At 36.2% G+C, this 20375-nt stretch overlaps 1 long non-coding RNA gene and 2 pseudogenes across 1 annotated transcript; 2 read left to right on the top strand and 1 right to left on the bottom strand.

Annotated features, from left to right (window-relative positions):
- Window positions 1-9309: 9309 nt before the first annotated feature.
- On the top strand, window positions 9310-12328 carry LOC132177221 (uncharacterized protein At4g06744 pseudogene; annotated as a pseudogene).
- LOC148586142 (uncharacterized) lies at window positions 10167-10890 on the bottom strand. Its single transcript, XR_015912020.1, has 3 exons — window positions 10592-10890; window positions 10463-10511; window positions 10167-10310 (listed from the first exon to the last, which is right to left on the bottom strand). It is a non-coding gene; the product is annotated as an uncharacterized LOC148586142 (long non-coding RNA).
- A 2732-nt stretch (window positions 12329-15060) lies between the features above and the next one.
- LOC148586141 (protein FAR1-RELATED SEQUENCE 5-like) lies at window positions 15061-20029 on the top strand (annotated as a pseudogene).
- Window positions 20030-20375: the final 346 nt, after the last annotated feature.

Raw genomic sequence — 20375 nt, 5'->3', positions numbered from 1 at the left:
TTTTGACAAACTAATGCTACAATTTGGTGGAGTTGGAGGGAAATGTCTAAATATATACACTATTGATAAAACCGTATCTGTAGCAATGAGATACACTTGCTCTTCCTTCAAGTGATAAAGGAGTGATTAAAGAAGTCTATGCTTTACATTGTCTATAAGGACTATAAGTATTGCCTCATCACATTGGAAAGTGCATTAGCACGTGTATGGGGAAGTAAGAGGAAACACAAAAGTTTGTGAACTACAAAAATGAGCCAAAATTGGATTGCTTCACACTAGCACTTCTCTGAATGATTTTCTCTGTTGGAATTTAATGTCCTGTTTTCACGTATGCAAAAATTGTTCATCCCTAGAGAAAACGAAAAGAGGAAATTCATTAAATTTTCATATTTTCCTGTAATTGTTTGTCAAGGGGAGAGAAAAGAAAGCATAAGGGAAAATATATCAGCACATTGCTCTTAGCGTCATCCGAAAATATCTCTAAAATAGGTGAGATTTGGAGAGAAAATTTGGCTGTGAGAACTAAATGACATTAAACTTTATTTCATTCTTCTTCTTTTTTGGTAAGTAATGCAAATTCATTAAAAGTGTAGAGGGCCGCAACCTAGTAAACATTTTCTTCGGAAGACCAAACAATGGAACAAGATATAAGTTTTCATTCTTTTGTTTTTAGCTCCCATCTTTTCTATTCTTTTTTTTTTTTGTTAATATTCTCTTGTAGAAAACTGAATGTGAACCAGCAGTTATTTTATATCACAAGTTGAAAAAAGAAAAAAAGGACATAAAAAATTTTCTTCGCTAATTTCAAAATTTGAGTTTGATGTGGATGCTAAATCTTATTTCTTCAAATGCACTGTTTATAGGCAGGTATGGTTGAATTCATTGGATTGATTAAGGTCAATGTGGTTAAAGGCACCAATCTAGCTATTAGGGATGTGATGACTAGTGATCCTTTTATCAACTACCAAAGAAGCAGTCCTGAAGGATTTTCATGAACGAAGAGCTCTTAAGGTACTTTCAGACCCACTTCCCATTTTCTGTAATCATTTTTTTCTATTTCTCCTATGCTTGGATCCTGGGGAAGAGTAACAATTTGTTGTTATCCTATGCTTAGTTTAAGTTTTCTATTTCACTGCAATCAAACAGGGGGAGAGATTTGATGCTATTGCTTAAACTCATTTATTAATTCTTTTGTTTTTCTAATTTCCTTTTTTCTATGTGTTTTCTTTTTCTTTATTATGTCTCTTTAATGGGCTAGAGAATTAAGGAGCTTTCTCTGCTTTCCAAATGCAATGTTGCATAATTTCAAAGAATTTTAGATTTTCACAGTTTTATAATCCATCTAATTAAGAGAATTTTAATTCAATTGCAAATTGCACCACTGTATGTACTTAATCGTGTCCTTTACAGATTATCTCAGGATTGCAGAATTTCAATAAAGACAATGTTGCTTCAGTTGTTACTGCTGCAGAGAATGTAGGTTTGATGTTACCTTCTAGATTATCCTAAGTCACAAATTTAAGATTAATTAACAATTGATGAAATATGCGGTACTGTAAGCAATTTTCATGCATTTCATGATGTTGATTTAATCATTTAATTAGTATTGTAATATTTTTTTCTTCTTCAATATTTTGGTTTTTCATATATTGTAAGAACTACATCACAGTTGTTCAAGTTGTCTATGCATGGACAATTAAAAGAAATTGATTGTAAACCACATTACTTGCCATTGTAGTAGAAGCTAGTAATTGCCTTAAAACTTTGCTATTTTTCTTACAAGCAAAATTTGGTGAATAGTTCTCTCAACAGTTGACTCTTTATTTAATCTGTAGTAGTGCTTTGTGCATATGTGCTATTTTTCTTACAAGCATATGTGCTTTTTTGTTATTTTGTTTTTATAAATAAGATTCCTTTCATTTTTCATAACTGAAAATGGTTTTGGAAATTTCCAGAAAGTTGCTTTTGAGTAATCGAGAAGTAGGATGCCTAGAATTTAAGTGAGTTATATCTATTGTCCTATATGTTCTGTTAATCTTGGTTATCTTTGTTTACACTATGATGTATTGCACGTGCCAACCCTATATATATATATATATATATATATATATAGATGCTTTTTTTTTTTTTTATTGGTCGCCGCTATTGAGTTTCTATTTTTTAATTCATTAGAGGTTGCCGCTAATGAGATAAATAGCGGCGACTCTATGTTGCCGCTAATGATAGACGAATAGCGGCAACTATAGGTTGTCGGTAATTTTGGAGAAATAGCGGCAACTATAGGTTGCCGCTAATGATAGAGGAATAGCGGCATCTATGTGGCCGCTATTGACTTTTTTAATTTTCTTATATCATTAGTGGCGACTCAATGTCGCCGCTAATGACATACAATTAGCGGCAACTTGGTGGTCGCTGCTAATGATATACCAATAGCGGCAACCGTGGAACCATGTTGAACCCTTTTTTCCGGCAAAAAAAAAAAAATTATTAGTGACGACTTAGAGTGGCCGCTAATGATACTTTGAAAGTCGTCGGTATTTAGCTTTATCGTCGGATTACTACCAACCACCAAATAGCGGCTGCGTGTTGCCGGTATTTGCAAATAGCGGCAACTTTTTGCTCATTAGCGGTGACTTTGGATCGCCGGTAATGACCATAATTTTTGTAGTGTTATTTCATTTCCCTTTCAAAACAAAAAACAGCGTACAACTCGTTGCCCTCCCAAAACAAAAATAACTTGACGCTTCTTCTTCCTCATGCCAAAGTGAAAGAAAATCTTAACTTTTTTAACTTCTTTCAGAAATTCTGACTCACCAATGAGAAACACAAGTAGTTCAATTTAAGAGGCTCTGCGAAACTCTTCTTGGCAACCTAAACAAAATAGTTGATGGTGGTCTTCAAATGTTGCTTCCTTTCATGCAAAAAGCACTTCTAAATAAAATAATAGTAATCGGTGAGCTGAAATTTTTAGTTAAAAAAGACAACAAAACTAATAGAGCACAAAATGAGGTGTAGCCCTAGTACATGGCGGTATACAAGAGAAAACGTACAACAGGTAAATAAAAAAGGAAAAAAAATAAAAAAACAGCCAAACTCCTAGAATCCAATAGCTCCAAAAAATAAGTAGAGAAAGAGAAGCAATTAATTGCATTGATCTAAGCCAAACTTTGGTGAAGCTCAGGCTGCTCTCCTTGCTGCCTGCTTGGCAATGTCTTTAAATCTAAAGAATTTTACTATTGAAGGGGACTCACTTATTGTAATTTCAGCACTTTAATTCCCAGCTATCATTTGAGATTGGTGTATTATAAAAATTATTTTAGATTCCTTATCTCTTCTCCCGAAGAGGGAGGCAAGGAAGATTAACAGAAGTGCAAACTTCTGTGTCCATCATATGGCATATTGGGCTGTGGCAAGAGTTCACTCGGACTGTATTGCCATTTTTTTCCCTTTTTTCTCCTCCCCCAGCCGCTTGTAGTGGTTAGAACCACCCTCTATTTTCTTTCCCCCTTGAAGGGTTGTAATGCTCTTTTGCTGTTTTTCAAATCCAACACTAGTAAGTAATCCACCTTGGACAATTTAGGGGCAGGGGCTTCGAATTTCATCGGTGCTAGTGCTTCGGATTTCACGAACGAGCGAACTTGGGGCGCAGGAGAGGTCACAGGAATTGCTTCGGATTTCATGAACCTGCGAACTTTGGGCTCAGGAGAGGTCAAAGGAATTGCTTTGGATTTCATGAACCTGCGAACTTGGAATGCAGGAGAGGTCAAAGGAATTGCGGGGCTGAACCGCGAAATAGGAGAAGGATTAGGGTTAGGGTTAGGGCTTGGGGAAAATATGGTTGGGGGGATTGAAGTAGCAGAAGAGACAGAATTCGATCCCATCGGTGGTGCAGAGGCGTAAGGCTCTGGGAGGGGATCGGACGGCCTAAGGAGAGGGTATTGATCAGACCTAGAATCTCCTGGTAGCATCACATATCGTACCTTCCAATACGCAGCATGACTTTTCTATTACTTCACTCAAGGTTAATGCAAATGATAAAACCAAATATAATATCTTGAATTAAATAAGGATAAGTCCATACGATATGTGATATATATATAAATTTATTTTTGAATAATGTTAAGTGAATAAGATAAAATCACATATTCTCAATAATTTCACTTAATTATTGACCTGAAAACAATTAAATTTAATTTACATATCTTCTTGCAAATCTTCTTGTAGGCCTCTTGGTATCTTCCTAGAGGCCTACAAGATCATTTTCTCATAGAGGAAGAAGTTCTAGCTTCACCCGGATCACCTTCACCTTAATCCTCTCTCTATCTTTCATCGCCTTGGCTGATACAGAAGTATCCAAGCTCCTCTTCCCAAATTTAATTTGATGTATGCGAATAAGATATATATATATATTCTAAAAAACATATATATTGTGTTACTTTACAATTATGTTAAGAAGATCTTCATTGATTGTCATTCTATCATATATATATACCTTAAAAATGTTTCATTTATTGTCTCCTATTGAATTATCGACATTCAAAATGGTGTGGTTTTTCTCCTTTTGGCTCGCTATACCTTTAACTAGTAATTCTTATCATTTTTCAAATTAAGTAGGTTTAGGTCTTAGAAAAATTGAAAATCATCCTTATCCTTGATATTGGGGATAAATTTTAGGTAGTACATGACCATTAAGCACATAGGAGAAAATGTTGTAAGCACTATACCAAATCTTGTAAGGATTAACATAACAACATCCCTACAAGTGGAGGTGGAATAGTGTCTCATTATTGTAAGACCCAAGAAAATAATTAAGTTTATTATTAATAATCTCATAGTAATCTGAATTAATTAATGAGATAAATTGCACATGGGATGATTTATAATAATAATAATAACTTTATCATAATTGATACCTAAACAAGATTGGTTAATAATAATGATAATATTTGTGTGATACTAATATGATAACAATGTCATTTAATGATGACATATTCGTGTAATGTAAGTTTTAAGTGATAAAGAGGTTAATTAATAATAACGTTAGTGTGACAATGGATTAATAAATAAAATAGCTTAATTGTAAGTGGTAGATAAAATAAATAAAAGTAGTGTGGGGAATAAAAGAGGACAATAACGATAGAATCAATATGTAGTGGGGTTATCTTGCAATTTTAAAAAGATGGGGCTTTAAAATAAAAAGGAGATCTAATTAATGCCACGTGTCGGGCTACCACTGGCTATGTGGGATATTCCTTATCCCCTTATCCCATTTTCTTCTCCCTTCTCTCATCACGCACATCTCTCATTTCTCCTCCTTCCTTTCTTTCATCTTCTCTCTTCCTTCTCTACACCCACACACGCACACATGGCCGAGAGAGAGAGAGAGAGAACGAGACTGAATGAGAGAGAGAGCTGTTGCTGTCCGAAGAAGAAGAAGAAGAAGGTGATGAAACACAAGGGGATTCTAGCCATGGGGTTAGTGAGGTAAACATTCAAGATTTCTCTTATGATTGTCGTGTTACCCATGGGATTAGAAGCTAGAAATTGTGTGGATTTGTGGGGCTTTGATTTGGGTCCGAAAGTTAAGGTTATGAAAGGGATTTTTGGGATTTTGTTATATAGTTGAATCTCTAGTTTCTCTTTAAGGTTTTGTTTTACCCATTGAATATCAAGCTTGAAATCATAATGATTTGGAAAATTTTGATTAGGTCCGAAAATTGGGGGGAGTTGTAGTATGAAGCTAAATGCCTAATATTAATGTCGGGCTTTTATGCGTATTAAATTGTTATGCATTATACAAGTTCCAGGTTATGGAATTAATGGGTTGAAACTCTAATTTTACTTATTGGTAAAGTATGGGCATAAACCCTAATTTTATGTAGTTTGAATTAAATTGAGACTTTTGGTATGTGAACACTAGGATGGCTAATTGGATGGGTTAATTGCATTTAGAGTGTTAATTAACTCTAGGTTTTCATGGGTTCCATGGAAATCGTCATTTATGGGGTTTAGGTTCTAATATGTCATTACAATTATATGGATTATTCTAAGTGTTTATTAGTATTATATGTATAAGTTAGTTATGATAACTAGACTTTGAATCCACTTAGTATTGCTATTAAATAATTAATGCGATTATCTATGTACAATAATAGTGACTTAAGCACGTTATTGAAATTGGATCAACTTAATATGCATTTAAATTATATATGTACCAAATATACTTTCCTATCATAAATGGATGTAGTAATAAATTGCTATGTAAAGATGGAATTCATTAAGTGTGTATTTAGTAATCAAGTTAACACATGATGTAAGAATATAGTAACCTTGGGTGTCTTAGTGTAAAGTAATTAATTAGAATAAGGCCTTAATTGTGTTGGCTTATTTGGAGGGTCTTTGGTGCTTAGTTAATGTCTAGGAGAGTAAGCGATGTTATGTGAGAGCTTGTGGGTAGCTATGTGTGTAATAAGGTGTAGAGTTTGATAGTTTAACAAAGTCTAAGGATGTGGTTAATTGCAGGCATGTAATGTGATATTGGAGGCTTAGGACTGGATCTAGTCTTCCAATGTGTGGTATGAGTAATCGGATCGATGGAGCACTTCGAAAGGATTACTTGAGTCGTGAGTCATTTGTAGGCTACAAGGTAAGTATTTTACTTACTGGGCAAAAAGATACTATGTTTTAAAGTATAAAAGATGTTTTGGATGAATGATTGATACAAGGTGTTTTGTAATTATATGACTATTTAATGATGTTCCATGAGATGTGTTGGATAAATGTTTGATGTAATGTTTTTATGAGCTTCTATGGGTTTACAAGATAATGTGATGATTATGTCGTAATGAGCATTTTGATGGTTCACATAGTTTATGACATGATTATATGATTTTATAATACGAGTTATGATAGCACATTAGTTCAAGGATTTATTGACATAAACATGAACATGGCATGAGCAATAAAACGGAAACGGGGTTCAACTTCGGTAGTGATTGAGTATGGTCTCACTACTGTAGAGTTGGCTCATGCATAACGGAAACAGGGTTCAACTCCGATGGTGATTGAGTGTGGTCTCACTACCGTAGAGCTGACCCCATGCATAATGGAAAACGGGGTGACAACTCCGGTGGTGATTGAGTGTGGTCTTACTACCGAGAGCTGGCCTCATGTATGACCCCGATGGTGATTGAGTATGGTCTCACTACCGTTGAGCTGACCACATGTATGACTCCGGTAGTGATTGAGTATGGTCTCACTAGGCCTCATGTATAACTCTGGTAGTGATTGAGCATTGTCTCACTACCGTGAGCTGGCCTCAAGAATAACTCTGGTGGTGATTGAGTATTGTCTTACTACCGATAGCTGGCCTCACATTGGAACTAGCACAAGATGATAAGCATGAGTATGAGCACGCATAACATATGATTGTATGATGATGATGATTGGTTTTGTGTGATTTTTATACTAGGCGTATCAGTATACCTATGTACAGGAGGCGCAATTGCACATAATGTATACCGATATGAATGGTTGATTTTTATGCTAGGCGTGTCAATATGCATATGTGACTAGTATGTGATGGATGCATATGCATACTTTTATGGCTAGATGATGCATGATGACATATGTATACCATTATTGCTAGATGATGCAAGATGACATATGTATACCGTTATGGCTAGATGTTGCATGATGACTTTCAATTTGATTTATTGTTAAGCTATATAATTTGTAAGTATATTTTCAAATGATAACTCTTTTGGAAAGTCCAGTGAGTTTTATACTGCTGAGCATCTCTATTTCATAGAGACGGCGGACTTATAATTCCGCCTGTATCACGGGTGGTGGTGATTCCCGTGATACAGACGATATTGTAGATACAGGTACAGAGACAGTAGATGAGGATCCTGTAGCCTTGTATTTGGGCGATGTCGGAGGTCTAGATGCGTTGAAGGTTTACTTTGTTGGACTAGTTGTTAGTCCTCTTTGGTAGAGCATTCGAGGATATGCTTAGATGTTGGCATTCGGTATATGGCTCGTGTCGCATGTAACACTTTTGTATAGCCATTATTTTGTATGTAAAACTTTATTCACATAGATGTATTAGTTAGCTCTAATGTGTTATGTAGGTCTAATGTTATTTATATTCCGCTGTAAAGATATGAACTCTGATGGATCATTGATGATGTATATAGCTATGTGTGACATATTATACTGTCAATTAGGTTAATGCATGGGTTCATGGCATACTACGGTATCGCCATGCCACTGTGACAATCCGCTTTATTTTGGGTAATGCTTTTTAAAAGAAAATTTTTTAGTCATGTTCTATCAAGCGGGTCGTCACAGTTATGCCATGATTCATTTCCTCATATTAGATTAAGCATCTGATGTGGATTGGAATTCAAGGCTTATCTTATTTTTCAGTCTTTTATTTGAATTAGGTTTCTTTGTTAGTCTTTTATTTGGTTTAGTTGTCTTTCGTAGACTTTTAAACTGACTTTATTTCATTGTTATCTTAGGACTAGGAATATTGGGGCTATAAATAGATGCTTAGAGCACTGAGAATGCTGATTTGGATTATTATTGAGTTTGTTTAATAAGAATTACAGAGTTGAGTTTCTTCTTTGTGTTCTTTCAAAACTTAGAGAGTATCTAGCTTTTGTCATGAATATTTCTTAGATCATTGATAGAATTAAGATTTAGAAGTATTTATCCACTGCTTAATGTTGTTATTCGCTGCAGCCCACTAAGTCACGCTGCATCAGCATCTTTAATCCCTTTCAAGTTTGATATATATCTCATAGCAAAGCTTAATTTTTATTATAATTAAAATTCTATATGATTTAACAATACATGTGAGGATGATGTAGGGTAAGAACAAATGTTAGTTTAATAGATTACGTAAGAAACTTTATTTACCCTTATTTATGGGGAAGAAAAAAAAAACTTTATCCTCGATAATCGTATTGAATTAGATATTGAAACATTGACTAATGATAACGGGACTAAATAAGGTAATTAATTAAATTTTTGGGGTTAAGATAATTTGTTGTTTGCTGTGTTACCTGTGTAACAGAGTGTTACCTTTGAAATTGGATATTAATAGACAAAATATGCGTGGCGAACATAACTAGAATAAAATGTCATCTGTGGTTTTCTTCGCACCCTCCCCTCTCTCTCTCTCTCTCTCTCTCTCTCTATATATATATATATATATATATATATATATATATATATAAACTTGCCATAATTATATCTATCCTCTCATAGAAAGAGATTCAGCGCGCAAATCGAATCAAAATCATGGGCACCATCTCTTTTTTTGCTTTCCTTTTGCTATCAACTTTCTTGCTTCATTCGTGCTTCTACAATGGGGTGGATGCCGGGTCGAGGAGAAAAGCATTGGAAACACCGTCGGAAGCACCGTCTGCTGGTGGGATTAGCCCTCGGGTTTTGAAATTCTACCCGATAGTTCAAGATTTCAAAAAAAGAGTCGCGAATGACCCAAAAGGCATTTTGAAAACATGGGATCCCAATGACAAAAACGTATGCAATTACAAGGGCTTCTTCTGTGACCTTTATCCGGCCGATAAACAACAAACAGTTGCCTGAGTTGACTTCAACGGCTTTGAGTTTGCTGGTAAGAAAGGGGAGGGTCTCACTCTCGATGGGTTCATTGAAAAGTTAACTGACATAACCACTTTCCCTGCCAACTCTAACGGCTTCACCGGTGGCATTAGGGGTGCAAAGGCGGTTACGGTTAGCGGTTAGTGGCAATAACCGCTAACCGTAATCGCCCTAGCGGTTAGTAAATTTCACTAACCGCAACCGCTAACCGCTTAGCGGTTAACGGTTAGCGGTTAGCGGCCGGTTAACGGTTAGTGAAATAGATAACCGCCCGCTAACCGCTTTTTTAAAATTGGACTTTTTTTTTGGGCTTTTTTTTACCCTCATTTTTGTTTCTTGTATTTTTAATATCTTCTTGGGCCCAATTGCTATAAAAAGAGCCCATATTGAAAAATAAAAAATATTTGACCAAAAATTTACAGTTACTTGTACTTAAAAAAAATTTCCTTAAATATTAAATCTCGTTAACTTTTTTTTTAAAAAAAAAAAAAAAAAAAAAGAAATCAACACAATATACAAAAAAAAGTTCAGAATTCAGATAACTGTCACAACATATAAAAAAAAATATAAAAAAAGTTCAACACAAAACATATAAAATAAGTTCAAATAAAACATTAAATGATACAAATAAAACATTAAAACTTCATCAATCATCTCATTTGGTCCTCTAGCAAATCCTGTGGGCATCAAAAGAAGAAAAGTTATAATATTAAACATAATAATATTAAGGCACAAGCATGTACACATATCAAAACGTGCTTAACATAATTGTATTGTAATTAAAATACTATGACAATTCAAAAAATAATAACCTTCGTTACTAACAAACCTCTAGGCAAAAGATGAAGCAGCACTTGAACTTGAAGGTTGAATCACATCTATGAATAAATAATTAGAATAAATTAATAAATAATGAAAACTAAATGAAGTTGCAAATAACTAATTTATAAACATTTACCTAGCTCATCAAATTCTGCCAAAAACACCTCCAACTCGGCATTGCTTAGGCGGTTCTTTATCCAGTCGTGTGTGCAAATCAAGGCTTCAGCGGTAAGTGGAGACAATGAACTCCTAAAGCAATCCAATACACGTCCACTGGTGCTAAATGCGGATTCAGAAGCAACAGTGGAAATATGAATGGCAAATACATCACGAGCTATCTCTGCGAGGGTAGGGTATTTGGACGCATTAACCTTCCACCAACCTAAAATATCAAAATCTTTTATTGTTTTTTCACACTCATCCAATGAATACCGATCAAACTCTGATTTACATGCCAAATCATCCTCTTCCTCAAGATCTCATTAAATTATATCATATGATTCATATAATTAATTATTTAAATTCTTATCATATTTACTTATAATCTTTTTTCTTTGAATTGAACTTAATATCTAATGGTAAATGGTAATGTTCAAACTCCTAAATCCTAAATTCCTAAAGTATCTAATAATGCTTTAATTAAATTGTAGACTTGTAGTTATAAGTAATATATTGTTTAATTCAATTGAATCAATTGTGATTATCATTGTACATGATCAAGTGATTATATGATATATAATCACTTGATCAAGTGATTATATGATATAATGATCAAGTGACCTTAATACTCAAATGATTGTGATTTAATGATCAAGTGATTATATGATATAATCATATAAATTATAGTGATAATATATTAATACTCAAATTGTAATTTAATTATTTTTAAAAAAAATTGTGATTTAATGATCAAGTGATTATGTTATATGTATAAATATTTTTATAATTATAATTATAAAAATATATTATATAAAAAGGCGGTTAGCGGTTAGCGGTTACGGTTAGTAGACCCAATAACCGCTAACCGCTAGGCGGTTATGGCGGTTAGGCGGTTAATGCGATTAGACGGTTAGGCGGTTAGGCGGTTGGCGGTTATAGCGGTTAGCGGTTAGCAGGCGGTTTTTAACCGCCCGCCTTTGCACCCCTAGGTGGCATCCCAAAGGAGATCTCCGCCATTCCCTACTTCTTTGTGCTAGACCTCAGCAACAAGAAGTTATCCGGCCAGTTCCCACAGGAAATTCTTGGCGCCAAAAAACTCACCTACTTGGACCTTTGGTTTAACTCTTTGTCCGGCGCCGTTCCACTTGAATTGTTCACGCTAGATGTGGACACAATCTTCCTCAACGGCAACAATTTTGACTAAAACATCCCCAATAACATCGGTGCCACACCAGCCATTTATCTAACTTTACAAAACAACAAATTCACAGGGATAATCCCAAAAAGCATCAGCCAAGCTAAGAATCTCCAGTAGGCGCTCTTCAACGACAACCAGCTTACAGGGTGCTTGCCGCCTGAGATTGGGTCATTGGCAAACGCGACTGTTTTAGAAGTGAGCGGAAATTCCTTGACGGGTCCCGAATCATTTCAGTGCTTGGCTGATTTAGAAAAGCTTAATCTGGCTAAGAACCAGCTCTATGGGTCGGTCCCGGATACTATCTGCAAGGTCACTAAGCTAGCTCAACTCGATTTATCAGACAACTATTTCAGCGAGATTTGCCCTGAATGCACAAAGTTGATAGCCAAAAAAGTTGTTGATCCAAAACTGAATTGTATTAATGGACTTCCAAATCAGAGGCCAAAAGTTGAATGTGATGCATTTTTGTCTAAGCCAAAGTCCTGCCTTGCGCAGAACACCATTCCTTGTAAGTAATGGCCCGCATGCATGCATGAAAAGGATTTTGTAATATAATGATTAGGTCATGATGAATAAGGCATTATTGTGTAATAAATTGGCTTCGATCTACAATAGATGTCAATATTGCTTATAGTGGTAGTGCTCGATCAAGATTTTTGGTGCACCGTACTGCTAAATTGAAGTGAAGTCATGAATTATATGGTTGGCTAAGAGGTTCCTGTTCCCTTGCTATATATGAGAAATGTTACGATAATGATTTCTTGTGGACGTACATTTCTGAAAATGCCGATAATTTTTTCAACATTTATTGGGGTTTATAATTCAAATCCTGAGAACAATTACTGGGGTTTAAGGGAAACGTATATTGAGAAAAATTACTAGCGTTTATATATAAAAGATTATAAATATACTATAAAATTAATTTATCGATATTTTTTGAGAAAACGTTTGTAAAAAATTTGGAACCAAAATTTTTAAAACGTGTTAATAAATCCTAGTCAATATATAATTCATTCCACAACCAATAAAACATACCATCAAATAACAAAATGTTAGGAAATTTAATCCTATTTCGCAAGACGTGTGAAATGCGAAAAATAAAAAGAACCTAGAATAATAAAGATTAGGCAATCCCATACAATACCAAGATTTAAATGATTCGGCTTAACAAGCCTCTATAGACTGGCAGAGATTGATCTGGAGAAAATCACTCAAGACACAAAGCTTTAATATACCAAAATCTCACTATCACACAAGAAATGACCGGCCAAGGTCAATCAAAGTAGGGAGGCTACTCCTAGGTTTCTATCTTGGCGGGAGTCTCTAATCTACCTACCTCACTTGGCTAGCAACATAAGGAATTCTCTTGACCAGAATGAGCCATAGCTGCATCAGCACTGCTGATGTGGTCTCTTTGTTGTGCAAAAATTTCCATAATAAATAACCACTCGCAATAAAACGAATACTTGTAAGATATGACTATATTACTAAGAATGACACTTGAACTATAATTTTTTGACAAAAAAGTCCATAAGGACTGCCTAAATACTAATTTATTATTATTATTATTTTCTAAACAAGAAAATAATTAATAAGTTAAAAATCAAAATAAAAACAAAAACTTAAAAAGTGAGGGGGGTTCGGCTGCCCTCTTCTAAAATTTGTGATGGTGGCTCGGCCACTCTCAAAGCCAAAATTGGGGGTTCGTGCGGGTGATTCGACCACTCCCGAAAGCAAAAGTGGATGCAAACCACCCCAACGTTTTTATTCAATAATAATAAAGGGCATTTTTTTTTTTAATATTTTGAACATTTTTAATTTAAATTAATGTATTTAATTATGGATGCAAAAATTGAATTAGATGGAATGTCGATCTCTATGCCATCTTATTGATTTGTCTCATTGAATGGCGCTAAGTACTCTTGTTGAGTAATGCTATTCAGAAGCATTTCTTGCGAAACCTGTCCGCAAAAAGGCTGGGATAACCAGCCCTTTTATTAAAAAATAAAAAATTAAAAACTACACGCACACGTTCACTTTCACTGTTACCCCCAAAATCCCACTTTCACTGTTACCCCCAAAATCCCAAATCTCCCGCCCCTCTCTCTCTCTCTCAATTTCTCTTGCCTCCTCCCACCCACCACCACAACCGGCTGCCACCACTGTCCACCACCGCACCACCGCCGGCCACACTATTCAGTGGCTACGAAGCGCCGCCAACCACTACGTTATGCTTATGGAGCGCCGACCTGAACCCAGTTTCTCCCTCTTTCCCAAACCACCGGCCGCCGCAATCCAGTGCATCGGCTACCACGAAGCAGCAGCGCCGCCGCCCTCCATGGCCTTTTCCCTGGTAAGAAACTCTTCTAAAATTTAAAAGACTTTTAGTTCGCTTGGTATTGCTTTTTGTTCAAGTTTTGGTATCATGTTCAAAACTAGTTTTCTTAGCAACCAAACATAGAATAAGGATAATGGGGCCTTTTAAAAAAAACGAAAATTATACCTAAGCTGAACAATAGCATAAGATTACTGCCTTTTAAAAATGAATTTGAAATTACTTTCCCTTTTGTAGCCAAACAATAGCATAAGATTATAATCCAGTTTCTCTTCTAGAATGTGAACCAAAAAATAAGAAAAAAGGATTCGCGCTACCCAACAAATTGTTTGTCTTTCAGCCATGGATTTTCTAAGCTACCAATCAGAGCATTAACGAACAAACCCAAAACCAACCACAAAAAGAAAAATGTGAAAGAAAAAAAAAACAAAAAACAAAAACAAACACATAAGCAAAACATACCAGATAGGGCACTTGAGCTAGAGACCCATCTTCTGGAAATGAAGAACCCATGGGTTCAGAAATCTACTACCACCACCACCACCACCACTCACTGAGTCTCCCATTCCCACTCATTACAACCAATGCTAAAGCAAACCAGTAAAATGTACTCAACAAAAACAGATTTTGCGTTGCGAGAGAGGGAGCTTTAATTGAGGACAGTGAAGTACACATGTACTTCATTGTCCAATAGCATAAGTTTAGGTACCTTTTAAAAAGGGAAAGTAATTTAGGTACCTAAGCTAAACAATAACATAAGTTTAGGTACCTTTTAAAAAATGAGCTCCATTTTTTGTGGAGTTGGGTCGAAGATTCAGTGCTAATTTTGGAGGGTTTTGGACCATTGAGTTCATGTTTTTCATGTTTTGAGTTCATGTTTCTAATTTGAATTTTTTCTTGCAATAACTCCTAGATGGACTCGGAAAATGAATGCGAAGATGACAACTTACGTACACATATTCGTGTTGGTGATGATCTGCCCTCTGAAATTGTCCTTGAAAATGGTTTGTTAGGCTCTTCTTCTCTCATTCGTACATTTTATGCTTTATTTGTTGAATGATGTTTTGTTGAATTTTATTATATACGCATCTTGGTTTGTTTGTTAGTTTATTTATTTATTTTTTGTGTTGTAGATGGAAATGAAACTATAAGGGATGAGGACAACAATAATGGCAAGGGCAAGGGCAAGTCTGAGTGGAAGCTCGTAAGTGAAGACGAAAATGTTGAGCAACCTCAGCGAGGTATGACGTTTAGCTCCATAAACAAACTTTTCTCATATTATAGGCGGTTTGGTCGGAAAAGAGGTTTTGGGGTGGTAATCAAAAAAATTACTAAAGACAAAATCACTGGAGAAGAGATACGTGTCACCCTTGCATGTGGGCGTCAAGGCAAGCCGCAACCCACGATAAATAAGCCATATCCCACAATAAAAACGGATTGTAAGGCGAAGTTGAATGCAAAGTTGGTTGAAACAAAGTGGTATGTGACTAGTGTGATTATTGACCACAATCATGATTTAAGTCCAAACAAGGGAAGATATTATAAATGCAATAGGAATTTGAATTCTAATGTGAGAAGAAAGATTATAGTAAATGATATATCTGGGATTGGACTAAGTTAGAAATTTAACTCTCTTGCTGTTGAAGCTGGGGGGTATGAGAATCTTTCTTTTATAGAAAAAGATTGCAGAAACTTTATTAACAAGGAAAAACACATTCGGCTTGGCCAAGGAGGTGCTAAAGCACTTCTAGATCATTTGAATAAGATGCAAGCAACCGATAATGGTTTCTACTTTGCAGTTGATTTTGATGATGATTCTAGGTTGAAAAATGTGTTTTGGATTGATGTAAGAAGTAGGGCATCGTATGAAAGTTTTGGGGATGTCGTGACATTTGACACGACATACTTGACTAACAAATACGGTATGCCATTTGCTCCGTTCGTGGGAGTGAACCACCATGGTCAGTCAATACTTTTTGGAGCAGCATTAATATCTAGTGAGGATACAGAAAATTTTGTATGGTTGTTTCAGAATTGGTTGAATTGCATGAACAGCCGAGCGCCGATTGCAATTATAACAGATCAAGATCGGGCTATGAAAAATGCAATTGCAAGAGTTTTCCCAGGAACCCGACACAGATATTGTCTATGGCACATTTTGAAAAAAATTCCAAACAAGTTTAAATCATATAAAAATTATTCTGCCATTAAGAGTACCATACATAAATGTGTTTATAACTCTCAAACATGTGGTGACTTTGAGGTAGGATGGTATGCAGATGGGATGGTGATACTCGTCCCTGGAAGTGCGACCGATCGCACATGTACTTGCGATCGAGCGCAATTCCAGACACTTGCGCACCAGGTCCCTGGAACTGCGATCGATCGCACTTGTACCTGCGATCGATCTCACACGAAGCTATTTATGTTTTATTTTGCATTTTTAAATTAGGCCAAGCCGTCTTTATTTCCTTTTTTAGTAGGATTAGGGTTTTGGGAGTCAATACTTCGTTATTTTATTAGGTTTAGGGTTTTGGGGGTATTTATGTCATATTTTATTATGTTTAGGGTTTTGGGGCTATAAATATATGCTTATAGCCTCCAAAGAAAACAGTTGTTGATTATTATTGATTTTGATTAATGAGAATACTCAGAGTTGAGTTTATTCCTCTTTTCCTTTAAACTTTAGAAAGTATCTATTGTTTTTAGAAGAATTCTTAGATCATTGATAGACTCAAGATCTGGAATTAGTTATCCGCTGCTTTATTGTTGTTTTTCGCTGCAGCCTACTAAGTCACGCTGCATCAGTTGGTATCAGAGCTCAATTACTTTTCATGAATGGGGAGGCGCAACCGGCAATTCGCTTGTGACACATGAGTGGTGGGCCGAATGGTTGTCGTCGCCAACCGAGACCGTGATTCGCGGAGGCGGAAGGCAAATCAATCACTGAACCTTGGCAACACACGAAGGATTGATTCAGGGCTATGAGGGATCAAATTGAAGACCTCACCACCCAATTATCCAACTTGTGTGGTCAACATGGGAACGGATCTAGAAACCCGTTTGCGGAGCGCCAAACTCACGGACGTCAACACCTTGCGCAAGCTCATGCCAATCGGTGGGTGAGTAGATTCGAACTCAAAATTATGAAATTCGACGAGGATCTAGAACCCGACGAATTTCTGGATTGGGTGTTGGCTGTTGAAGAGGTTTTTGAATTCAACGAGGTGCCCGATGAACAACGAGTCTCTTTGGTGGTACATACATTCCGGGGAAGAGTTGGTGCGTGGTGGCAACAATTGAAGAGAACTAGGAAGCGGAAAGGAAAATTGAAGATCAATAGTTGGGAGAACTATTGAAATATATGCGCGTCGCTTTCTTTCCCCCATAGTTATACCATGGGCCAGAAGTCATAAAATTGGAGACAAGGGTCTATGGCTGTGACAAAGAAAATATAAAATTCATACCAAAAAAAGGTGTTTAGGGAAACATGGAGTGAGGTGAAGAGTCCACAACAGGCCAATTGGACCCTTACTTGCCAACCACAAATCCATAAACCGAATCCATATTCTGTGGAGGAGAAAAAAGAATTTGTGGATGAAGAGTTTCAGGAGTCCGAATTTAATGATGAAGAGTTCAGACATGAAGATGTTGAGGATCCTTCGCAAGGATTCGTGGATTGGGATTCCTCACCAACCTATGATGAGGAGCCCGAAGAAGATGACTCATGGGAAGAGGAAAGACCCACGGAAGAGCACGAAGAAGATGAGTTTTTTCCCATATTTGGCGGTCTCTATCCCGAAGAAGATGACCCATTGGGAGGTGAAGAACCCACGAATGATGTTGGCGATTATGAAGAGATTGATGAAGACCTTTCAGGTGAAGTGTCTAATTTTAACGGTAAAGAGGTTGATTATGTTGATTTCCTTGGTGTTGAAGATATTTTAAATTCTCCTAACGAAGATTATGGTGAGTTTTATGCGGATGAAGAAAATTATATGTTCACAAGGGAAACAATAGTTGACCCGTTCTCGAGTATTTTCATGGCACATGGAAGGGAGAAGGAACGGGAGAAGAACGGCAAATCTGAAGTATTGCCAAGTGGTGTATGGGGCTTTCATGTCAACCATCAAGGTATTTCGATGATGAGAAGTGTCACGCTTATTTTTGGGTGTTGCCTTGTCTTGGTCTTGAGGAACAGCGAGTGAGATGAGTTGATTGGGCATCCAAAGGATCATGGAAAGAACCGGCCGAATTCGAGGACGTTTTCTCTCCAGGGGAGAATGATGCAGATGGGATGGTGATACTCGTCCCAGGAAGTGCGATCGATCGTACATGTACCTGCGATCGAGCGCAATTCCAGACACTTGCGCACCAGGTCCCTGGAACTGCGATCGATCGCACACGGAGCTGTTTATGTTTTATTCTGCGTTTTTAAATTAGGTCAAGCCGTCTTTATTTCCTTGTTTTAGTAGGATTAGAGTTTTGAGAGTCAATATTTCGTTATTTTATTAGGTTTAGGGTTTTGGAGGTATTTATGTCATATTTTATTATGTTTAGGGTTTTGGGGCTATAAATATATGCTTATAGCCTCCAGAGAAAACAGTTGTTGATTATTATTGATTTTGATTAATGAGAATTCTCAGAGTTGAGTTTATTCCTCTTTTCCTTTAAACTTTAGAGAATATCTATTGTTTTTAGAAGAATTATTAGATCGTTGATAGACTCAAGATCTGGAATTAGTTATCCGCTGCTTTATTGTTGTTTTTCGCTGCAGCCTACTAAGTCACGCTGCATCAGATGGCAAAATCTACTAAATAGTTATGACCTTAAGGACCATGATTGGTTGCGCCGGTTATATAATAAGCGGACTTTTTGGGTACCGGCATATCTGAAAGGTGTGTTTTGGGCTGGTATGAGAACTACACAGTGGAGTGAAAGTATAAATGCCTTTTTCGATGGCTATTTGCGTCCGTCTACCACTTTGAAGCAATTTGTTGATGAATATGATGTTGCTTTACGGAAGAAGGTTGAGAATGAGAGTCTTGCAGATTTCAAGTCTTTTAATACTAAGCTTCCATGTGTAACCTTCTACAATTTTGAGGAAAAATTTGAAAAAGTTTACACCATTACCAAATTCAAAGAAGTTCAGCATGAGATAATAAGCAGAATTTATTGTACTGTCTCCCTTTTGACTAAAGAGGGTACAATTTGCACCTACCAAGTGACTGAACAGGTAAAAGTTCAAAATGAAGTAGTTGAAGATGCATACGTGAAAGTAGTACCATATGTTGTCTACTTCAATGAAGATTTCAATGAAGATGGAGATGAATTTGAAGTAAAATGCACATGTGACTCCTTTGACTCAAGAGGCATCTTATGCAGATACATCTTTGCTCTATTGTGTGCACATAACATTACATCTTTGCCCCCCAAATATTATCTTGACTGTTGGAGGAAGGATGTGAAGCGAAGATATACTTTAATTAAATGTAGTTTTGATGCTTTGAGTGCCAACCTCGAAGTACAAAGATATGACAGCTTGTGCAAAGGTATGCATACATTAGCAGAGATCGCTGCAAGAAACGTGGATCACTACACAGAAGTTTGGACGCATATTGATATGTTGACCAAAGAATTACGTGCTTCAAGTTGTGAACCCAGTCCACCTTCTCTTGAACTTCCAGGCGTATCTTTTGACATGTAATGAGTCCATTGATGATGTTGAGTTGGCGGTAGATGGTGATGAGGTTCATAGTCCTATTGTAGCTAAAGAAAGAGGAAAGTTACCGCATAAAAGGAAGATGTCTGAGGTGGAAAAAGCGACAATGAATAAATCACAAAGAAAAAGCAATGAGCCGTGTAACACTAATCCCATTTAGAGGAAACGAAAAAATAAGGTTACTTACTTTCCTTCCCCAAGTGCTTAATTATTATTATTAAAACATTTTGTGCATTTCTTAACATTTTTACTGTTTTTTTTTTCCACCACATAAAACATTTACTTACTTAAAGACTTCCCAGGGATCGAGATGATGTTTCGTATTTATTCGAAGCTCCTTGTGATGTTTTTGAAATTCAAGAGAGTGCAAGTACTCAGGTATTAAAAATGAAATAAATAATTATTTCTTGAAATTTAGTTTATATTGTTATCTGAAAACTTGATAATAATTTTCTAGGATATGTGGCTACCTGAGCTATTGGAACAGTAATTGGAATCGATGGAAC

The sequence above is a fragment of the Corylus avellana genome, chromosome 4 (assembly GCF_965113065.1).
Source record: "Corylus avellana chromosome 4, dhCorAvel1.hap1.2, whole genome shotgun sequence".
In the NCBI taxonomy this organism is placed as follows: Eukaryota; Viridiplantae; Streptophyta; class Magnoliopsida; order Fagales; family Betulaceae; genus Corylus; species Corylus avellana.
This window is presented reverse-complemented; position numbering and strand designations above follow the sequence as displayed.